We start from the raw sequence: 22,878 nt of genomic DNA, 5'->3' as shown, positions 1-22,878 counted from the left end.
TTCAGCATCTCCGTTCGGACCTCCTGGAATCAGCGGGGTCACCCTTGGTATCAGGCACCTCATTTTGCCAGTGAGAAAGTGGAGGCTCAGAGGGTTTCAGTTACTTGTTCAAAGCCTCCCACTCCCCCCCCTAGGGTGGGAGCAGGACCTGAACCCAGCTTATCAACCCCCAGATCTCTTGACCCTTCATTCTTGCTGCCAGTACTGAGGCTCCCCTGCCTGGGGCAGAGCCCTGCCATGCAGCCCAGCAGGGGAGGTGAGGGCATCATGGGAGAGGGGCACGGCGATGGGGGGGGTGTCCCTCCCTTGGGGCCAGAGCCACGGTGTTCCTCCAGACCCTCAGCATTGGGGCCTATGGGAACCAGCTTCAGCTGAGCTCTTGCAAATTTGTCCTCTCTGGTACCCACAAAGGAAACAGAAATAAATGAGTGGGTGAGAGGCTGTCAGGTGCCCTTTGGGGCCCCGTCGGTGTGAAAGGGGAACTGCCCAATCGTACACACCATGGGACGTTTCCTGACGTGGGGAAGGGACAAGCAGCCCAGGACTGCCAGGCTCACCTGCCAGTGCCCAGGAGCCCACCCACCCAGCACACATGCATACACACACATGAACACACTCACGCACACACGCACACACTTGCAGCACGCACCAAGAGGCACGCGCACAAACCACCCTTGCAGACAAGCTCGCAGATGCACATAAGCACTGTCTCGCTCACACACAGCCGCACTCGCACACCAGTAGGCACGCAGGCCTCCCTCCGAACACGAGCACACACAGATGAACCTACGGGACTGGGTGTGTGCATAGCTGTACAAAGGCCCTCGAGAGGGCACAAGTGCTCTCTCATAGGTATTCATTCAATTATCGAATATTGATTGAGCCCTAATACGTGCCAGCCTTGTCTGGGCTTGCAAACACACGGGCACGGACGTAGTCAAATACGTCTGCACACACAATTGTGCACTTGCAAGCGGACCCACAGTCACGGAGAAGCAGACACATGCCTACAACACTGACACGCATTACAAACACAAACTGCTCTCCAGGCACACGCCCAGCTTTGTTTTCCAGCTTTACCGACATATAATTGCCCACACACCCAGCTGGATGCCTAAGTAAGTGAATATGACAGAGGGGCGTTGTTTCTAGAGAGATCTTGTCTTGGCCACTTCTCTCTGCAACCCCTCCTCCCACATCCTTTCTCCATTTCCTCCCACCCTGCTTCTCTTGTTGGTCTCCTGTAAGGGGAGGGGTGGCCACAATGTTGTTGTATTTGTAAGAAATTCAACCTGAAAATCTTGTGGGCCTAGGTTTCTGTCTTCCCTTGCATTGTTCTGACCCTTTTTCTTTTGTTCAGATCAACCTGATTGCCTCTAGCTGAGGACAGTCCCAGACCCTGATGACCTGATAAAATTCAGTCCTGGAACGCAAAGTTGGGAGAATTTGGTTGGAAAGCTCAAGGGACAAGAAAAGGATCTAGTCTTTGGCCACAGGGTGCATCTCTCCGGCCTAATCCCCTTTCCTTTGGAAGGAAAGATTGAGGCTGGGAAAAAGGCAGAAGTTTGCTTAAGCCCCCTAGGCAGGAAGCCAGATGGGGAGATCTTCCCACTCTTCTGGGTCACTGTACCTATGGGGCATGCGGACCCCGGGGAAGGGACTCGTGGCAAGAGCTCTTCTAGGGAGAGCTCTGAAGCTAAAAGTCAATCAAGCTGGGGCTCTCCTAGATGGAAGGGGGTGTGGCTAAGTCTGACTTGGTCACACCCGGGAAGTGGAGTCAGCTGAGAATACACATGAATATACTTTTACCACAGGAAGCTGGGCACCCAGCAGGGGCTCAGATAGCGCCGGTCACCCCCTTATCCAGAAAGGAGACAGGACCCCAGGTTGAGAAAGAACTCAAAGTGCTGTCAGCATGCAGACTGCCCACCCACTGCACACAGGTGTGTCAACTTGTATCCCAGGGACCCAGTCTGGCATAGAGAAAGCACACAATAAGAATCTTAAAAAAAAAAATCACAGTCAACTCTAAGATGGACAAAAGCATCACCGTCCTTTAGAAACGATCTGTGGTCCAGGAAGCTTCAGTTCTGTCCAGGACCCCAGCACCTGCAGATACACCGTGGGGAGAGAGCAGCTCCCTCCGTCGGCGTTCTGAATGACCGTTGTCCCCTCACCTTCTGTGCAAAGAGACACACAGGGCTGGCTTCCCAGAACCGCAAATTGGTTGTTCCCTAGGGTTACAATTTGAGGTGGTGACCCAAGAATGACCATCCACCCTCCCTGTACCTTCCCCATTGCCTCTTCCAATTCCTGACATTTGGCCACTTGACGTTCATTCCTCAGTGTCCTGATAATGTCAAAGCTTCGTACGTGCCTCGTGGGCCACGCATCCCCTCTCATTGGCTCCTGAGAGGTAGGATTCCTTGTTGCACCAATAAAGAGATTGAGTTTCTGAAAAGAGCAGCATCTTGCCCAAAACCCCAGTTAGTAATGGTCACACCAAGATGGGGACCAGGTTTGTTAGAATTCAGGACTTTCTGTCTTCCCTGGGACGAACCCTGGTGACTCTGGCTTCCTCCATGCTGTGACCTCCGCCTCCAGAAATAAGGTGACACACAGCTCTCGCAGGGGGCCCCCTCCAGCGACCAGGGTATGTGAGCCTCAGGTAGCATGGGTGGTAAGACAGAAGGTGGAGAAGTGACCTTGCCTAATGGGGGGACACACAGACCCAGGCACGGAACTTCTTAGCAGGGACCTCCTGCTGGGGTTACAAAACAGAAAAAGAAAACAGGCTCTCAACAGGTGTTTTCTTGACAGCCCCATGGATCATAAACCAGTACCACCAGAGACAGAATTTAATAGACTTTCTTAGTTTAAGAAGGTTTTTTGCTTTTTTTAATTAAAAAAAAAAAAAAAAAACCCTAAGAAGTACATGCTTACAATAAGGAGAGAAGTGACTTTGGAAGGGGCCTGGGGGAGCATCCCAAGAAGCTCCCTGTTCCCTGGAACGGAAGGTGCAAAGGCCCAAGTTTGGACTGTGTTTGACCTGTTAGAGGGACAGCACAGAGAGGGTGGGAAGAGTGTCAGGAAGCGGGGAACCAGGAAGCCAGGTTGTACCAGACTGAGAACTGCAGGGAGAGGACAGGGTAGCCAGGAGCACACGGAATGGCCTACCGGATAGGAAGACCCCATTCCTGCAGGGTTTAGTGCCTGAAGAATTCAAAGGCTCTCTTCCAATAATTGATGATAAGAGCACCCATTCATTTGGTGTCTTATTGTATTCAGAATCTCTTTTGCTAGAACACACTTTATCTCAATTTTTACCTTTACAAATCCCTGAGAGATAAGCGCTAAGGGTCCCATTTTAGATAACTGAGCCTCAGAGAGGCTGAGTGATTTATTTTCCCTCAAGGTCACACAGCTTGTGGAATTGCAGGAACAGAACTTGAACCCAGACCGATCCCGGGCTGGTTCTACTAACATTGATTTCGAAAGCATCGAAGATAGCATTCGAACTCTTGAGAAGACCCAGTACGTTAGCTTTTTTTTTTTTTTTTAAGCTGTGTTTTATTTTATTTATTTACTTGGTTTAAAAAATAGATAAGATATTCTCATGGAACGACAACCCAAAAGTATGAAGAGGTTTACAGTGAAAGTTTTCCTCCCCCCACCCTTATTCCCCTCCACTCATGGATATCTTCAGGGCCTGTTTCCGAGGTTCAGGGGAACACACTTTTAAAACTCACGGAACGCAGCTTCGGTTTGGTTGCATAGGTAGAATAGAATTCTTTGGCCCCGGGAGCCCTGACAGTTTTTTCAACCAAGTGAACCCAAGAGCATTAAAATACGGGGCTTTCTCTGTGTTTCTGCCTTTGAAAATCAGATATATGTGTCAGAGACAGAATTTAGTATCATAAGCAGACCAATGACTTCCAAATACAACACCAGATAAAAAGATAAGCTATAGCCCTTCGTGGAAATGATTTTTAGCAGCATCTCCTTGGTTCAGTAAAGGACAGGGAGGTTGATGGGCCTCTAAGCCTTCCGTCTCCTGGGTTTGTCAACTCCTTCTGATGTTGTTTTTGGAATGCTGGTGAGGGCCAGAGCCAACGGCCAAGAAAGAATTCTTGAGACATCTTTGGTGCAAAAAGGTGATTTCATTAAAGCACGGGGACGGGAGCCATGGCCAGAAAGAGCTGTTGCCCTGGGTTTGTGAGGAACGGCTGGTTATATACTCGGGAGATGAGGGACGGACAGAGAAAGGGAAGTGTCCAAAAGGACTTTGGTAGAAGACCCTCGGGATCCTGGAGGCCTGGCTGGTTGTCAAGTTAAGGTTGCTTTTCCTTCTAGTAAGGCTTTAACATTAAATTAAGGTAGTTGGGAGCTTCCTGGAGGAATGTTAGACTCTTTCTATTCCAAGTCGTTGTCACTAGGCTGCAGGTCATAAAGAAACTTAACTGTTGACATTTCCTTCTGCCTCTGTTTCCCACAGCACTTATGGAGGGGAGCGTGATGGTAGGCCTCTGGGAGAGATGGAGTCACGGGTCTCTGAAAGTTAGGCTACTGATTAGAATGCTTTTTCCTTGTGTATCACTAAGACATTGGTAAACTGGTGGGGACTGGTACAGGACTGGGATCTCTATCAGTTAACCTTCTGTGTTTCCCTTCCCTCCGTGCGGGAGGAATGTCACAAGGACCCCGAGTCAGGGGTGGGGTAGCTCGTGCTTTGTCCTCAGCCTGCCTTCTGCTCTCGCATCACTTCCAACTTATTTATTATCATCGAGCTGGAGGAAAGCAATTATCTGATGCCTGTCCCAAGTCAGAAAGCTGGCCCTTCTTTCCTTCCTCCCCTCCCCTCTCCTTCCCTTCCTCCCGCCCTTCCTCCCTCCCTCCCTTCCTTCCTGGCTTTCACTTTCTCTTTCTTTCCTTCTTGCTCTATCTCCTTCCCTTGTGACTTCATTTTTCAGAGGTGACTGTGGGAGTGATCCCTCAAACACAAGCTCCATCACGCCACCATCCCTTCCTGGGTATCCTTCCCAGGCCTCCTTCTGTGGAAAGGACAAGGTGTAAATCCCTGGTCTTCCCCTTCAAAGCCTCTCTGCTATGACTCCAGATTGAGCTCTGAGCCCCCAGGGAGGCTGATTGAGCCCTCAGGGAGGCTGATCGCCCAGGGAACGCCCCTGCTGCCTGGGGACCTTGCCAGTCCAGCCCTCTGAGCCTGTGCACGTGTCACTTTCCTGCTACCTGCTCCCTCCTTGTCTCCACTTCATCCAAGACTCAGCAATTACATTTGCCTTCTGCTTCTCTGAACTCGCTCGATTGCCTCCAAGTCACTGCTTTAAAACACCTTTCCCTCTGGACCTGGAACTTTCTCAGCTTGTCTGGGGCCGAGGAGCTCCAGAGGGAGCTAACAATAACACCCAGCTCTGAAAATTCCCAGTTTGTGATGTCAAGGCCATCCCTCCCCCACCCAAATCTCATTTCCTCATCTATAATTTGAGCAGTCGTACTGACCATCTCCAGGGGTTCCAGGGCCATGTGTTTTTCTGCTTCTCTGGAAGTTTCCCATTTCTTTGGTCTGCCAAACTCTGCCTGCCAGAGGTCCCCTCACTTCCATGTTCCCGACAGGGAGAATCTGAGAAAGGAGGGACCTTATTAAGAGAGAAGAGCAAAAGGGTCTAGAATCTCATTACGTTTCCTTCCTTCATCTCTGCACACATTTTTTCATTCAGTCAACCCATTTCTGCCCACGTGTCCTGAGTGCCTGGTGGGTGCTGGGGATGCCACATGGCACGACGCGAGAGGCATTGTAAGGCACTGACCTTACGGGGCAATGCGGCCCAACAACAGCTTATTCCGTGTACTTCTAAGGGCCGTGAAGGGGACATCCGGGGACCCTGACCCAGTGACCCTTCATGCAGGACTCAAGTCAGGTGTGAAGACAGAAGAATATTTGTCTTTCCCTGCAGGAGTTCCTCTTCTACCCTAGCTACCTGTCCTCCGATACTTACCTAGATTGTAAACATCTCCCAACCTGTGCTTTGTCCATGAATGGGCTCGGGCTTCCTTCCTGATTCACATTTTAATGGAGTCAGATTTATCCCTATCTTTCTTGATGGTCAGTGCTGTACGTGTGTTTCAAAAATCCTTATCTTTTTTTAAAAAAGATTTTATTTATGTTTTTGAGAGAAATAGAGAGACAGTGAGAGAAGGAACGCAAGCAGGGGCAGTGGAAGAGGGAGAAGCAGACTTCCTGCTGAGTAGAGAGCCCGATGTGGGGCTCCATCCCAGGACCCCAGGATCACGACCTAAGCTGAAGGCAGATGCTTTAACGACTGGGCCACCCAGGCGCCCCAACAATCCTTATCTTTATTTGAGGTGGTAAGGATTGAAGTAAAATAATATTTTCCTGTAAAAGTTTTAAAGTTTCCCTTAAGGTTTACCTATCTGTTGTTGCAGGGTGTGTGTGTGTGTGTGTGTGTGTACGTGTGCGCACGTGTTAGGAATCTAATTTTATTGTTCATATGGCTATCCAATTGCCCAGAAACTTTTCTTATATAAAATTCAGGTAACATAAAATTCACATTTAAAATGGTTCGGTTGTGGGGCGCCTGGGTGGCTCAGAGGGTTAAGCCTCTGCCTTCGGCTCAGGTCATGATCTCAGGGTCTTGGGATCGAGCCCCGCATTGGGCTCTCTGCTCAGCGGGGAGCCTGATTCCTCCTCTCTCTCTGCCTGCCTCTCTGCCTACTTGTGATCTCTGTCTGTCAAATAAATAAATAAATAAAATCTTTTAAAAAATAATAATAAAATAAAATAAAATAAAATGGTTCGGTTGTGTTGAAGGGCACAGTCTAGGGGCATCTGGCGCATCCACAGGGTTGTGCCATTCCACCCCGGTCTAGTTCCAGAACACATTGGTCAGTGCAGAAGGAAACCATGTACCCATTGTGCAGGCACTCCTACTTCCCCCGCCCCCCATCAGCCCACGGCCACCACTTACCTGATTTCTGACTCCGGGAATGTGCCTATTCGTGGTATTTTGTAAAAATGGCATGTAAATGTCATATAAATTGCATCACACAAAATGGTAGCCTTTTCCATTTGGCTTCTCCCACTTAGCCCTTCACTGGGTTCAGCCCTGTTATCCCAGGAATCCCAATATTCCCCTCCTCTTTATGCCGAATAGTACTCCACTGGCTTGAGGCGCCACATTCTGTCTATCCAGCTGAGGCCTCTTGGGCTGTTTCCACTTCTTCCTGATTCTAGTGATGTAATGGACATTCCTGTATAGAATTTTGTCTGCATACTTGTTTTCCATCCTTTTGGGTCCAGCAACATTTTCTGTTCTTCCTCCCCACTTCCTTACCCCCATGGATGTGCAGTCCCCCCTCCATCAGACACTGATTTTCCATACACGTGAGTCTCTTTTTAGGCTACTTATTTTCTTCCATTGGTCTGATAATCCATCCCCGTAGCAGTGCACATTGTCAGAGCTTCATGGTACATCTCGATATCTGGGTGAGCAAGTGCTCACCTCCCCCCACCCCTGCTTTGCCAAAACTGTCTTGGTTAAATCTGGCCCTTGGCTCTCCCACATGAACTTTGGGAGCAGCTTGTCAAGGTCTACAAAAACTCCACTGAGCTTTGTTTTGGATGGAGAGGTTGGCTTGAAGGGAAGAAATTGTGCCCTTTACGATGGTGAGGCTTCCCAGCAGACACATGGGTCCTTCTCTTCCTACCTCAGGACTTTGGCACATGACTGCTTGGGTCCCCTCCCAGCCCTTCAACCAGCAAACTCTTTCTTCTTCCAGGCTCAGAGTCCTCTCCATGGGTACTTCTCCCTCAGAGCCCTGATCATTGTTCCTGAAATCATTAATTGGGTGGGTGCTGATTTAACATCTGGACTGCCGACTCTTTCGGGGCTATGAAGCTGGCTTGCTTGTGTGCCTCGGTTCCTCCACTTGAAGAAGAGGAACTGACACATAGCGGGATGCCAGGAAATATCTGTTACAAGAATGAAGGATGTGAAGGGAGGAAGGTCTCCGGGCCCTGGAGTACTTAGGCCACACTGATGTAGGAAAGACATTAGGGTTCAAAGCCGATGGCCAAGAAAGAATTCTCTAGACTTCTTCGGTACAAAAAGGTGGTGTCATTAAAGCACGGGGACAGGTCCTGTGGGCAGAAAGAGCTGCACTGGGGTCATGAGAAATGGCCCATTAGACACTTTCAAGTTGGGAGGAGGTTAGGGGTGGCGTAAGTCTCTGAAGAATTTTGGAAGCAAGGTTTCCAGGACCTTGAGGGAGCTAGCTCTTGTTGGGAAAAGGTCATTTATTACCATCTAAGAAAACCTTAGTCATGAGACCCTTCAGATGTACATCGGTAGGTCACATGCTTGGGGGATGATTGCCAACATGGATCTTGGGGGATTTCCCAAGGAATTTTTATATGTTAAAGTAGACTCACAAGATCCTGGGGGTTGGGCTAGGATTGCCTTTTGCCCTTAGCAAAGTAGTAACATTGAGGCAGCTGAGCTCCTAGAGGAATGTCACTCTGCCTGTTTGAAGTACCCATCAACGGGCGGCAAGTAGTAAGGAAATTTAGTAATGTCTCTTCTGCCTTTTATGTCCGCCATCAATACCTAGAGAGATGCTGAACAAAGTTACTTGTCTGTGCCTTGGCTTTCTTCCCTGGAAAATGGGGACGTGATGAGGATGAGCTGATTAAGGGGGTGGGGGGTCAGGTATGGCTGGAGTGCTTGGAGCAAAGCCCACAAGTGGTCAGCGCTAGCCAATTGCCTACCTGACCCACCCCTCCCCTTCATGAATCCAGTCTCACACTCCTGGGACATGGCAGCACGTTCCAAGGTCACCAACTTTGATTTTACCTCCCCCAAGATCTAGTCATCTTACGCCATTTTGCATATAAGGCAAATGAAACTCCGAAGGGAAGAATGACTAATCTAAAGACTTAAACCTAGAAATCCCGACCCTAAGCCCAGGGAGCAGAGTTTTCAAGGTGTTTTCCAGCTCAGATATTGTCAGTAGAACTGAGGTTAAATTGTGAGAACTACACGGATCCTCTCAAAGCAAAACAAAACTTCCAGACCCACGCTGTTGACTTAAGTCATATTTATCTTATGGTTCCAGAAATAGCGATAAAACTAAATTAAGCATGAACTCCTCAAGTTCACAGCTCTAGAAATCAACCATAAAGCCCAACAAATCTTCTAAGGAAACAGACACACAACTGTGAAACCAAGAAAATCCAAATTAACAACATGTAATGGATGCGACTGATGATGTATGGCTGAAATCCAATGTCTGACATGGAATTTAATGGTAGCAGAGTAATGTTTTTACACGTTTTATGTTTCCGGTGTCATCGTCTTTTGATTTTGATCTTTTTTTTTTTTAAAGATTTTATTTATTTATTTGAGAGAGAGAGATCACAAGTAGACAGAGAGGCAAGCAGAGAGAGAGAGGGAAGCAGGCTTCCCGCTGAGCAGAGAGCCCGATGCGGGACTCGATCCCAGGACCGTGAGATCATGACCTGAGCCGAAGGCAGTGGCTCAACCCACTGAGCCACCCAGGCGCCCCTTGATTTTGATCTTGATGAGCTATCCCTTGAACCACGGTCAGAGTTACCTTCATTGTTTTCTTAAAAATAAAAACAAAAAAACTCATTTATAATCCAGTTTGATGGGCTGAGCAACTTAAACAATGCGTTCTCCAATACAGTAACGAGAAACAGAAATAATGCATTTAGTATCATATTACTTATTGTATATTTATGGTGATTCTTACTACTGACTACATGTGTTCATCAAAGACAATAATGGCCCAATTTATGCTCTAGCAAAGGACCCATTGTGCTGATGGCCAGGGAGCTCCTCATTCCTGAGCTGCTGTGTGAGGCTGATGATTCCCTTCTCCCACCATCTCACTCCACTGGACCATTCGTTGTAGCTTTTGGAGGCCTGGTGCTGGTGAAGTCTGGAGCCCACAGCCAAGAAAGAATTCTTGAGACATCTTTGGTGCAAAAAGGTGGTTTTATTAAAGCGTGGGGACAGAAGCCATGGGCAGAAGGAGCTACTGCTCTGGGGTTGTAAGGAACAACAAGATTATATACTGTGGGGCTGGTGGAAGTCAAGATAACGGAAGTTCCAAAAGGAATTTCAGGTGCCAAAGACTCACAGGCTACCAGAGGCCTTGGATTGTCAAGCTAAGGTTGCTTTTCCCTCTAGCAAGTCATTAACATTAAGACAGTAGGGAGCTTCCTGGAGGAAGGTTATATTCTGCCTGTCTCAAGTGTTTGTTAATGGGCTGCAGGTTATAAGGACATTTAATTTTATCTACATTTCCTTCTGCCTTTCTTTCCCACATCAGACCCATCAGGAAACCTCATTTTGCCAAGCTCCAAGACCGGCACCTGGCCCACTGACAGCCTCTGTGCCTCCTCCAAGGATCCAACCAGGCTTCTGTTCCCTTCTGGTTAGCATGAAACAATTAAAATTGTACATTACACCCAGGCTTTGTGCCACTTTCCTGGCGTCAAAGTATAGATCCAATGCATTAAAATATTTAAGAAGCTGATTTCCCTGTCCTTCAAACTGACGTTCAATGGCAAAGGATCCGAGCAAAAGGAAGTTTTGACCGTTCACCCGCAAAAACCTGGTCGGGGGCCCCAGAGAGGGAGTAGGACTCCTCTTGTCTTCCTCAAAGCGGGCAAGCTAAGGGAGGGCAGCCGGATGTGCCTACATCAACTGACCAGGAGTAGCCGCCCGTCATACCCGGTGCAGAAGCACAAACTCTCCAATAGATGTTGTTGGGGTGGGGGGGGGGGTGCTCCTTTTTAAATAATCCCAGTGGAGAACCCCAGGGGGTGTGTAGGGCATTTGAGAAACTTGGGCTGGAGTCTGTGAACGAGCGTGGACAGGACCCGCACCAGGTGCCCAGTGACCAGCCCCCACTTCCGGAGCTCAGGACCTGGGGGGCTCCGGCAAGAGCCTCGAAGGCTGCAGCCTGCCCGCCTGTCGCTGTCGCCCATCTGCGCTCTTCCTTCCCCAGGAAACAAATGGTGGATCAGACCTCCCAGGCTCTGGGCTTCCCCAGGGTTTGGCGGCGCGCCAGGGCCCCAGAGGCCCCTCCCTGCAGTACGGGGTGACAGACCCCACCCCACTCTCCGAAGCTCCGGGTTCCCCCCTCCCCCCGCCACCCCCACCACGTGCAGCCCTAGACGGCGAAGAGGCCCAGCCACCGTCACCAGGGATTTTCTTTTCTTTTTTTGCTGGTTGCAGGCTTTTTTCTGCCTGAGTGAAAATGAAACAGACACCCCCGCCTCCCCGCCCGCAGACACTCACACGCACCCGCACTCACGCACTCGCGCCGCCGGCCTCCCGGCAGCCAGTGTCCGGGGCGGGCCCGGCTCTGCACACACCGCCGCGGGCGGCGCCGGGCGGGGAGCCTCAACGCTGTCGAGCGCTCGCCGGCTCCCGCGCGCGCCCCTGCCCCCTGCCCGCCGCCCGCCGCCCGCCGCCCAGGAGCAGCGCCCCGCGGCCCGCCCGCCGGAGCGCAGGCTGCACACCCCGCCCCGGCACGCCCCGAGGGGCTCCGGCAGAGGCGGCGCGGCGACTGTGCGGGCGGCCGAGGGCGCCGCCGGGCCGGGGGCCGAGGCGCCGTGCAGCCCCCCCGTGCGCCTGGGCTCTGCGGATCAGGTGGGTCCCGCGGGGCGCCGCCCGAGCCCCGGGGTGGCCGGAGCTGGACTCGGCCCCAGGGCTGCGGGCGTGGCGTGGGGGCGGCGGGGACGAGAAGCGGGCCACCGCTCCGGCCCTGCCCTGTTTCTGCCCTGCCTGTGTCCTCGCTTTTGTTCTTGTCGCTATCACTCTGCCCCAGTCCCTGTCCCCATCCTGTCCCTGTCCGCATCCTGTCCCCGTCGTTGCCTCTACCCAGCCTACAGACTCGCCAGAGGGGCTGCGGGCGGGGTTCTCCCCACGCGGTCCTCGGGATGCGGGCGGGAGAGAGGATGCCTTGGGGAGGGGACGGGGGTAGGACCCTCGTCCCTGAGGAATCTGGAAAGGAGTGAGGGGTCTGTCCCCTCCTGTCGGGCGGGACAGAAGATGGCTCTGGCCCAGGACCAGAAGGTAAGAGGATGCCCCTGGGAAGGGGGAGCCTGGGAAGGTACAGCGAGGGGCGGGCGAGCCCCTGAAAGCAAGAGCACAGAGGGGGAGTGGTCGGAGAGCGAGAGCGAGGACCGAGCCAAACACCCAGCGCGGCGCGGGGAAAGTTTCAAACATTTGTAACTTTGGCAGCAAAAGGGCCTGCTGCACTGGGTTGAAGGGAGGAGACAGGGTCCCTTCGACTTTACAAACCACCCAGTTCCTGCTAGAAAGGGACACCACCCGCCTTTGAAAATGGCAGAAAAACAGCTAAACAGAATGATTGCACAAACTCTTGAAAGGCATCCAAAAAAATCAGTAAAGTGGAAAAAAATTGTCAGCGTTCGAGGAGAGAAAGCAGAACGAATTGAGATTTCTCAATCTTCCCGCTGGCAGGCGGGAAGAAGGAGGAAGGCGAGGAGGGTGTCAACGCTGCTCCTCCCCGCCCCCTCGCCCAGGAAGGAGAGGAGACCGAGCGGCTGCTGCCGCGGCTTTGCTTGTCCTTTGCGCGCCTTTTGGCTCCTGCACAGGCCTCGTTGTCTCCTCCGTTTACCTGGAAATAGGTACGTCTCAGGAGGCAGGAGATGCCCCAGGGAGCCCAGGCCTCGCTGCTGCTTAGCTGGGCGACGCTTGCCCAGGGGCAGCCTCAGTTTCTGCAACTATGAAATGGGGATGCTGTTCTGAGTAAGAAAATGCCAGTGAGGAGGGGCCAGTGTGAGAGGTGCTGGGTGGGGACATGGTTATTCTATTGCCCTTCTGTGCCTTTGTGGATACACTAAGCAAGTACTTTTATCTTGTTCCAAGTTCTTGCTAGGTTTACCTTACCTCCAGCACCAGATGGGGGCAGGTGCAGATCTCGGTTATTGCTACAAGTGGCAGATTCTCAATGACTGAAGAAAGCAGAGCTGAAAAAGTCCCTACGGTTTTTACCTTTTTACCTAGTCCGAGAGATTCCGGAGATTCCGGGCTGTGCCTCGGGAGTCTTGTGGTCCTGGATGCCTAGCACCATAATTGGAGAGGAGAGCCTCCAGGGCAGGGCTCTGACCCCTCCCTGCCTTCTTTCATACGGAACAAGTTTCCTTCTAGAAGCCTTTATCTCTTCTATATATTGGGAAACCCCAGGGGCTGTTTTTAGTATCACATTCTTCAGATCCAGTCTGATTTGGTCGTGTTGAGTGGAGAAACTGATTCAAGAGGTGTGCAAAGTGACTAGTGTGACTAGTGTGACTAGTCTGATGGCCAGACCTTGCCAGGAAACCTGTCCCCTGAGTCCTGGGCCGGGAGCCCTTTTCCCTGGCCCTGGTGGCTCTGAGTAGCCATTCTGCCAGCTGTTAGCACCAGCTCATTTGGACCCTAACTCCAGGGCCTCAGGTCCATCTCCTTCTCTTGGAAGAATCGCATGGTCTGAGGTTTTGTTTTGTTTTTCCTTAGGACTTTTGTGGAACTTCACATGGGACTTGGTTTCACAGGCTGAGATAAAAAAGAAATGCGGGGGCGCCTGGGTGGCTCAGTGGGTTAAGCCGCTGCCTTCAGCTCGGGTCATGATCTCAGGGTCCTGGGATCGAGCCCCACATCGGGCTCTCTGCTCAGCAGGGAGCCTGCTTCCTCCTCTCTCTCTGCCTGCCTCTCTGCCTACTTGTGATTTCTCTCTGTCAGATAAATAAATAAAATCTTTAAAAAAAAAAAAAAGAAATGCGTTTATCAGGAGCTAGTGGGCACACTGGCCCCCCATCTGAGCCCAGCCAGGCAGGGTGGGGAGTTCAGAGAGGCCAAGGGGCTCACCGCCCCCCACTCCCCATCATTCAGCTTTTAACTCGAGGCTGGGATTGGACTGCAGCTCTGTCTGACTCTAAGTCTTGTGCTCTTTACATTATGTTATCTCTCATGATGGATTAAAAAAAATGGCTAATGGACAGATGTCATTAAGATGGGAGCAAGGGTGAGGGGAGACGGGCTGAAGGGGGGTCAGCATTAAGTGGGAGACTGGGCCTTCATACTATAAATGTAATCGTATTTGAAACGGGTGTGTTTTCTGCACTATAGTTTCTTTTTTAGTTGAGTGGGTTTTTTTTTTTTTGTAGATACTTAAAATTATTTTATTTTTCTAATTTTTCATTAAAGAATAATCTACACACAATAGCATCCACAGATCTTAAGTGTTCAGTTCAAACATGTCTTGGCAGTCGCTTGTGGCTGTGTTGTTGCTACCCAAAATGAAATGTAAATATTTGCATCATCCTAGAAAGTTCCATACCAAACTAATTTTCCTTTGTCCTTACAGGCAACCATTTTTCTGATTTTATTACCATTGATTAATTTTGCCTGCTCTTGGGCTTCACGTAAATGGACTCATACTGTTTATCTCAAGTTTATTTCACTTGACTTAGTGGTTTTCAAGGTCATCTGTATTGCTACATATATGAGTATTTGTCCCTTTTTATCTCTGAGTAGTACACATTCCGGATGGGTATACCACAATTGGCTTATTTATTAAGTCTCTTGTTGATGAACATTTTGGGTAATTTCCAGTCGAGCTCTTAATTTCTTGTAGAATTCTTTTGTGGACATTTGTTTCACGTGGGAGTGATCCCCCAGAAATGTATGAGGCTCATGATTATTCCACACCCTTGACGATGTCTGGTGGCATCAGTCGTTTTGATTTTAGTTATTTTAGGGGCTGGCTGATGGTATCTCATACCTTCTATTTTTACAATGGAATTGTAAAGGTTGTTGGAGGAGACGGCATGAACTGGGGACAGAATATGGCCTAAGATAGTAGTTTGGAGGCCAGTAGTTGGAATTGTGACCTTAGGAGTGTGGATTTCTGGGCTCTGGTGAGTTCTCTGTGTATCACCTGAGATTTAAGACCTGGTCCTCCTATTCTGTACACGTGGCAAGTTCGTCCATGCTTCTGGCTTTAAATGCAGCCTGCAGGACAATCATCTTACCTCCAGTTCACATCTCCGTTTTGGGTCCCTGATTCACATGTTTAACTGCCCGTTGGGCATCTCTTCTTGGAGGTCTCAGCCACACTACAGACTTGACAAGAATGGAACAGCACTCATCATCTCATATTGGCTTTCCATCATGGGTCACTGGATGAATGATGGCACCACTGGGAGAATTTATAAAGAGGAATGTTTGGGTCAAGGGCAGGGGTAATGTATTTGGCTCCATGCTAAATGGTGCAGAACTGTCTGGGAAGATAAGGATAGGAAAATGCACTGGGCAGTCAGGAGATGACTGAAATCTGCTGGGTGTAGTTTTGGTGGAATGGAGGGCAGGCAAGCTAGATCGCTGAGATCTGAGAGCAAAAGAAGCAGAGACAGTGAATACAGGCAGCTCTTGCAAGAAATTTGTTTGAAAAGGCCAGAGGGAGATTGAGCTACAGTTGTCCAAAGACAGGGTGAAGGAAGGGATTTTAGGATGCAAAGGACAAGGGAAATGGAGGCTCGGGGGAAGGACTCAGTCCAGGAGAGGGAAGGTTGGCCAATAGAGCAAGGTGCTAGGGGGAGTAGGAGGGAGCCGGGAGGTTGGTTTGAAAGAAGGATGGATGTCTCCACTTCTGAGGCTGGATGTGAGTGAACGAAGGGGAGAAAGCTTATCAGCTACAGAATTCTCTGTTGACCCTCCACATGCACAACCTTCGTGATGTGGAAGGTTCTTCACCATCTGCTCCCTTCTCATCTCACCTGGCTCATGTGTATCAGGTAGTTTTTGCTGCAGCTGTGCTGTGTAACAAACAATCCTCCAGTCTTCACTGACAGCTGCTAAAGTTTATGGTTTGCCTTATGTGGCGGCTGCAGAGCAGGAAGCCACGTGGTCTCGTGGCTGTGCTCCCGGTGCCAGCCAGACACATCTGCTCCATGTGTCTTCTCCCTTCAGAACGTAGGCTGAAGGACCTGCCTCGATCTGGTAGGTGTTATTTTTGTGGTTAGAGCTGGAGGAAGAAAGGAAGGGTGGGATGTCTCATAAAGCCCGCGCTCTGAACGGGCCCAAAGTCAGTAAGACTGATGGATGGATATATAGGCATGAGTAGGGGGGAGGGGCAGAGGGACAAGCAGATGCCCCCCTGAGCAGGAAGCCCCACCACGGCAGGGCTCCATCCCAGGATCTGAGATCATGACCTGAGCTGATATTAAGAGTCAGATGCTTAACCAACTGAATCACCCAGGTACCCCATCTGTACCATTTTTTTTGGCAACAGCATTTGCTCAGTGTGTCTCTGTGGCACATTTTGGTAGTTCTTGCAATGTTTTCGTTATTTCAACAAACTCTTTCATTATTACTATAGTTGAATTGCTGCAATTTCATGACATCAACTTGGTTGTTAAAGCCGAGGCAGGATTTGAGAGGACTGACTCTAATTTTAAAAGAAGTTCTAATGTGAGCAAATATTAGCAAACAGCCTCTGTGCTCTAGAGAAATCATTCACGAAGCAGGAATCATTGATGTAGCAAACTTCGCTCTTTTCTTGTTTTAAGAAATTGCTGAGCACCCCAACCCGCAGCAACCAGTTACCCTGATCTGTAGCCATCAGCATCAAGGCAAGACCCTCCTCCACCAGCAAAAAAATTCCAAATTGCTGGAAGCCCAGATACTGGCTAGCATTTTTTTTTTTTAAAGCAATAAGGAATTTTTAAATTAAGACACGTACACTGTACTTTTTTTTTTTTTTAAGAAATAATGCTCTTAATAGACTACAGTGTGGCATAGACATAACTTTTATAGGCATGAAAAAACCACAAAATTCTTTCAATTCGCTTGGTAGCAGTATTTGCTTTATTGCAGTAGTCGGGAATCGAACCTGCCGTATCTTGGGGGTATGTCTCTAACTCTGCTCTCTGGCAGGGAATGATGCTTGGGAACAGCACTCCAGTTAAGCACACATAATTGTTCATAACTCCCCAATACAAGTCTCCATTGATTTTTTTTTTATCTCTCAGAACGAGTCCCCATTGCACGGTCTACTTTTTGGGACAGTTGCCCTCTCTGCAGGCATGGCAGTGCGCTTTCAAGTCTGTGTAGCTTTGTGCACGCGGTCCCTCCTTCTGGGAGTCTCCCTGTCTGACCCCGTGCAGGCAGGCAGTCCTACCTCTTTGTCGTCCTGTACTTCCACGCCGCTGAGCCTGCTTCATTGAGGGGCAGTCTGCTCCAGCCCGGACCGCTGCTGCCATGGCTCTGTGCTCTCTGCTCCAGGATCGTGTCCTCTAGTACATCTCGTCACTGGAACCCGTGTCTTGCCAGACCGGGCCGACTGGGGTTTTGATTTTTCCCAGGCCCCACTCTGCCGTCAAGGTAGAAGGCCCCTGTTCCTTTATGGGGCAGCCAGGCTCTTGCAGGAGCTGGAGCCGCCCTCTCAGCCACTCTTCATCCCCCCCACCCTTTGAATTTCTGCTCAGGCCTCAGTTCCTGAAACCTGCTCCTGGCTGTTTGGCTCTGGGCTCTCTCCCGTGCTGCCCACCCTTGCTTGGAACGCCCTCCTCACTTCCTCGCCAAATCCACCTGCAGACTCCTACTCATGCTTCACAACCCAGCTGGATCATCATCCTTTCTGGGAAGCCAGTCTCTTCATCCTGCTTTCCAGGAGTCAGGCGCTGCCCTGCCCACCCCCACCCCACCCCCTTGCCTGCCCAGCTACCCTGGGGAACCTGCAGTTACGTTTTGTCACCTGTGGAGAGCTCCCCCGGTGGTGAAGTGTGGCCCCTGTTGGCCCACTGCCTGATTTAGTAATCTTACTGGCCATCCAGCGGCTCCAGGAGGAGCAAAGCCCCTCACCGCTTGGCGTGGGCTGAAGGTCCTCTCCCAGAAGTTTTATCTTTGCTCCTGGGAGAGGGAGGCCAGCTGAGTTCGTTGGGGAAGCCAAAGTGATGTAGATTGGGTCCATGTACCCGAAGGCAAAGGGGCCGTCCTTTTGTGTATTTAACCAAGAATTCTAAAAGTCCCGTCCATTCAAAATAGAGGAAGTAAAAATATGTCATGTAAATCGCCAACCAGAGAGCTGACGTGCTCAGCTGTGCTTGTCCCGCCCCAGTGTGGAGGCCACAGACCTGGGCTGCAGGCTGGCGGGCCCGGCTGGGGGCGTTGCCAGGACACGCGCTCCGGCGGCCACTCTGCTCATTTTTATTGCCAAACGGAGTTTCATAAGGGAGAGGTGGTGATGGCTGGTGGAGGGTGGAGCTGTGTGCTCCCGGGTTTTGGGCACCGGGGAAAGCCTGCTTGGCGTTCACAAGGGGACAGGGTGGGGGGCGGGGGATGCAGCCTGTGTCTTCTCTCTCGAGCCACCCGTGCTTGGCAGGTGGGAACGGGAGGAAAGTTGGTGGTGCGCCCACCTGGGCCGGCCCCCACCTCCGAGAGCGAGTGATCTGAGAGGGAGGGGGAGAGCCCAGGGAGAGCAGGGTCTGGGGAAGTGGGGGTGGGGGCAGAGCAAGGTTCCCGGGGTGGGGGGATGTTGTCAGGAAGACTGAATGGTGCTGAGAGGTTGGGTGGAATGAGCCTGGAAGAGATCAGCTGGCCATGGGTTGACAGCAAAACCCCGGGGAAAACAGAAAAATAATTATAGAATTATTATTAGCGTTCTCTCTGCCAGTCAGCAGTTCGAAAAGTGAAGTCATATTTCCATCTTGCTTGAGGGTCATAAAAGCCCTGTGAGGGCAGCAGATTAGAAATTAGGTCCCCATTTTATGGGGGGAGGGACGGACCGAGGGATGGGAGTTCTAATGTTTCGGCCAAAATCTCTCAAGAACCAATGGCAGGGGCGCCTGGGTGGCTCAGTGGGTTAAAGCCGCATCCTTCGGCTCAGGTCATGATCCCAGGGTCCTGGGATCGAGCCCCGCATCGGGCTCTCTGCTCAGCAGGGAGCCTGCTTCCCTTCCTCTCTCTCTGCCTGCCTCTCTGCCTACTTGTGATCTCTGTCTGTCAAATAAATAAATAAAATCTTAAAAAAAAAAAAAAGAATTTAAAAAAAAAGAAAAAAAGAACCAATGGCAGAAGGGAGGCATGAAGGCCTCGTCCCGACTGCAGACATGGTGTGGCTTGGAGACCCTGGCGGGGTACAGGCAGGGGGAGCGAAGATGGTCTGAAGGTTCTGGGGTGTTGGGCATAGAGCCATGTCCCTCCCAGGACACGGCTGCTCCCTGGTGCTACTCAGACAGAAATCATCCAGAGGGAGTGAAAGGCAGTGTCTGCACGAGGCCGGGAGACAGAGACCAGGTCTTGGGATGAGTTCTCAATGAAGTTTTAGTTCCGTTTGGGCTGGGTGCTCTTGTCTTCAGGAGGCTTGCTTTTAAATGTGCACTTAGGGGCAGGACGGTGGAAAGAGTCGGGGCTGAACGTGAGCTGATCTGGCCATCCCCTGTACACAGTACACATGCTACCAGCGGGAAGAATGGTTGGGGGCTGCAGTCCGCCCCCAACTCCGCCCGCAAAATGGCCCAAGGCCGTGATCTAGCAAACTTCTCTGTGAGCAAATCCTGCTGTTAACCAGCAAGTCCAACCGCCCTGGACAATGAACACTCAAAAGTAAAAGCCAAGAGGGAGAAGCAGTCTTGTGCCCAGAGGGAGTCCACTTTTTTTTTTTTTTAAGATTTTATTTATTTATTTGACAGAGAGAGAGATCACAAGTAGGCAGAGAGACAGTCAGAGAGAGAGGAGGAAGCAGGCTCCCTACCGAGCAGAGAGCCTGACGCGGTCCTCGATCCCAGGACCCTGGGACCATGACCCGAGCCGAAGGCAGAGGCTTTAACCCACTGAGCCACCCAGGCGCCCGGGAGTCCACATTTTTGACCCCTTCTCGCCAGTCGGACACCAGGGACTGTGGTTCTAGGAGATGCACCTGTGCCAGAGACTGTGCTTTGAAATTAGCTGTTCGTTCAACAGCCACTGAACCACCATAAATTCATTCGCTCAGTTATCCACAGGCCCAGAATCTGTTGGGCAGCTGCTGTGTGCTGGGCTAGATGCCTGGGAGGGAGCAGCGATCAGAGACACAGTCCCTGACCACAGGGAGGCTGAGATTCGCCTGGAGAGACAGTCATTAAAAAGAAAGACTGGGACGCCTGGGTGGCTCAGTTGGTTAAGCAGCTGCCTTCGGCTCAGGTCATGATCCCAGCGTCCTGGGATCGAGTCCCACATCGGGCTCCTTGCTTGGCAGGGAGCCTGCTTCTCCCTCTGCCTCTGCCTGCCACTCTGTCTGCCTGTGCTCACTCTTGCTTCTCTCTCTATGACAAATAAATAAAATCTTAAAAAAAAAAAGAAAGAAAGACTGCACAGCAAGAGTCGTGAAGGAGAAGCGCAGGGTGGGTGTCACAGGGGCCTGCACCTGTCAGGAGAGGTGGTCAGGGAGGGCTTCCTTGAGGAAGTGACCTGTAAACCGAGCCCCACAGGAGTGAAGAGGAAAGTGTTTCAGCCAGAGGGAAGAGGCTGTAAGAACCAATCATCCTGATATCCTGCTGGCTATTCCAGAACCCGGATAGCCTTGGTGCCCAGAGGCACACAGAGACGGCAGCAAGCCTGGCATGACGGGCCAGCTGCCTGGAGGGATGACATTGGGGTTGGTAGCGTCTGTGTGCTGAACAGCAGCTGCTCCCTATCTCTTCCCTCAGGGAACTGTGAGTCCTCAAGTGGCCTTCCAGCTGTCCCCGAGAGGAACTTGCCCGGCTTCTGTGGGGAAGGCAAGACACTTCTCAGAATCAGGGGCAGGGTCTTGGTGCACTGAGTTGAGTAAGTCTGTGGTTGCCTCTGCAGTGGTATTTTGTATAGCAAATTCTGTCTTCGTGTGTTAGCCAGAGCTGTGCAGAGGAAGGGCCGGGTAATATTCCTATGTGCAAATTCAATTGCATGCTTAAGAATTATTTTCTGGGCGTGTAAGTGCTCAGTAAATGTTTGAGGTTAATATACAGAGTAGCACCTGAGAACGTGTACTGGGCAGAGATCACGGTTGGAAGCAACAGCTGGAGATTCTAGATCGCAGAGGCAGACAAGGCATGCGTCGGAAGGATTTCTTTTACGGCTCACAGTATCCCTGGGGAGGCCGGAACACCAAGCTGACTAGAAGCAGTAGATGTGGGCCACCGACAACACAGTTAGGGTCCTGCCCAGGAGCTGATTCTAGCTCTTGCCGCCACCGCTGGAACTGCTGTAACGTTTCACGGGCTTCCGAACTTTCATGCACTTCTTTGGGATGTTAAACCCCTAACTGGCCAGGCCTAGGAGAGGCTCCTTTAATCTGGGGGCACTTGGGTGGATGGGAGAGCGTCTGGCCCCTTCTGCTCTGGTGGCCGGAGATGATTCTTGACACGAGGCTGAGAAGCCACAGAGTCCACCAAAGCCACGAGAGTTGGGGCACCCTCAGTGCTCTCAGGACCCTGCAGGCCTAAGGAGAGTCACAGGGCCATAGCTGCAAGAGGGAGAAGGCTTCTGGAGAGCTCTCAGAGGGGCAGCCTGGCCTTGGTCACCTTATCGAAGGTCTGGGCCTCAGCATTCTGTGGTGCAGAGTGGACTGGGGCGGAGTTTAGAGACAAACGTGCCCCGTGGCATGGTGTTCTTTTTTTTTTTTTTAAAGATGATTTATTTATTTATTTGACAGAGAGATCACAAGTAGGCAGAGAGGCAGGCAGAGAGAGAGAGAGAGAGGAGGAAGCAGGCTCCCTGCCAAGCAGAGAGCCCGATGCGGGACTCGATTCCAGGACCCTGAGATCACTACCCGAGCCAAAGGCAGTGGCTTAATCCACTGAGCCACCCGGGCGCCCCTGGCATGGTGTTCTTAAATGGGAAATTCCCTTGTCGTTATGCTCAGCAGAAGTAACTTCCCTCAGCTGTTACCAGAACAGTTGTGTCCTGAAAGGAAGGAAACCCAACTTAGGAAAATCTAGAAATCAGAAGTGGACCACAAACAGATTCTCTGCAGGGTTCCTTTAAATTTTTGCTGCCTCAAGATACTTCCCGTAGGACTTAAGTGACCAAAATTCAATCAACTGCCAGATGGACCCTCGAAAAGTCCTATTGAAGAGACCAGCTCTTTTGCAGGAACAGACAGATCCATTTAGAGATCCTAGTCTGGCTTCCCTTCCTCACTGGGGAAGCCTTAAAAAAGGAAGAGAAAGTTCAGGCCCCGTGACTGGAGGCACCGCCCCGCCCCCGCAACCCCCCAATCCCCAGGAGAGTTGGGGCTGCACCACCACACCCTCTGGCCAGAAGAACATAGACTCCCACAGGCATAGAACACCCGGGTTAGATCTAGACACGGAGGCAGGCTGGTGAATGTTTCATGACTAGCTCCTCGAGAATTGTAAAAGCCCTGATACATGGCATTTGCCAATTTCCACAAATATTTCCACCGTGACCAGTTTCAAGCCACCAGCTAAGGACTTGGGAGCGTACTGTTAGCACTTGCCTCCATGTCTGCCTAAGGTTGGTTGGAAATAACCTCAAGGGTATACCATGTAATAAAACAATTAGGAAGTGATGAGTTTTGATGATTACCTTTGTTCTTAATACAATCATTTAATTGTAAGGTTACATAATTTAATTTTTAATGATGGCTGTGTTTAACAACTCACTTGCCAAATTCTTGAAAATTTAGCATTTGGCTCTTGCAAGCCAATATGAGCCAAATTCAGCGTGCTCCTGGCTTGGGAGGTCCCTGGGGACCACGGAGAAAGGCCAGTGCAAACAAGATTCCCAAACAGCCCTCCCTGCCCCCACTGTCAGTCTCAAACAT

The 22,878-nt window shown here is 50.8% G+C and overlaps 1 protein-coding gene across 4 annotated transcripts in view; it reads left to right on the top strand.

Annotated features, from left to right (window-relative positions):
• Positions 1-11,340: 11,340 nt before the first annotated feature.
• Positions 11,341-22,878, top strand: part of GGTA1 (glycoprotein alpha-galactosyltransferase 1 (inactive)) — a 54,946-nt gene continuing 43,408 nt past the window's right edge. The window contains exons 1-2 of one of the 4 annotated variants that reach the window (XM_047700042.1): positions 11,341-11,717; positions 12,555-12,721. The gene's annotated coding sequence lies outside the window, so the exon portion shown is untranslated. Of the gene's footprint in view, positions 11,718-11,840; positions 12,144-12,554; positions 12,722-22,878 lie in introns of those variants that run through there. The other 3 variants (XM_047700045.1, XM_047700043.1, XM_047700044.1) reach the window with 3 other exon arrangements.

The sequence above is a fragment of the Lutra lutra genome, chromosome 13, assembly GCF_902655055.1.
Source record: "Lutra lutra chromosome 13, mLutLut1.2, whole genome shotgun sequence".
Taxonomy (NCBI): domain Eukaryota; kingdom Metazoa; phylum Chordata; class Mammalia; order Carnivora; family Mustelidae; genus Lutra; species Lutra lutra.
This window is presented reverse-complemented; position numbering and strand designations above follow the sequence as displayed.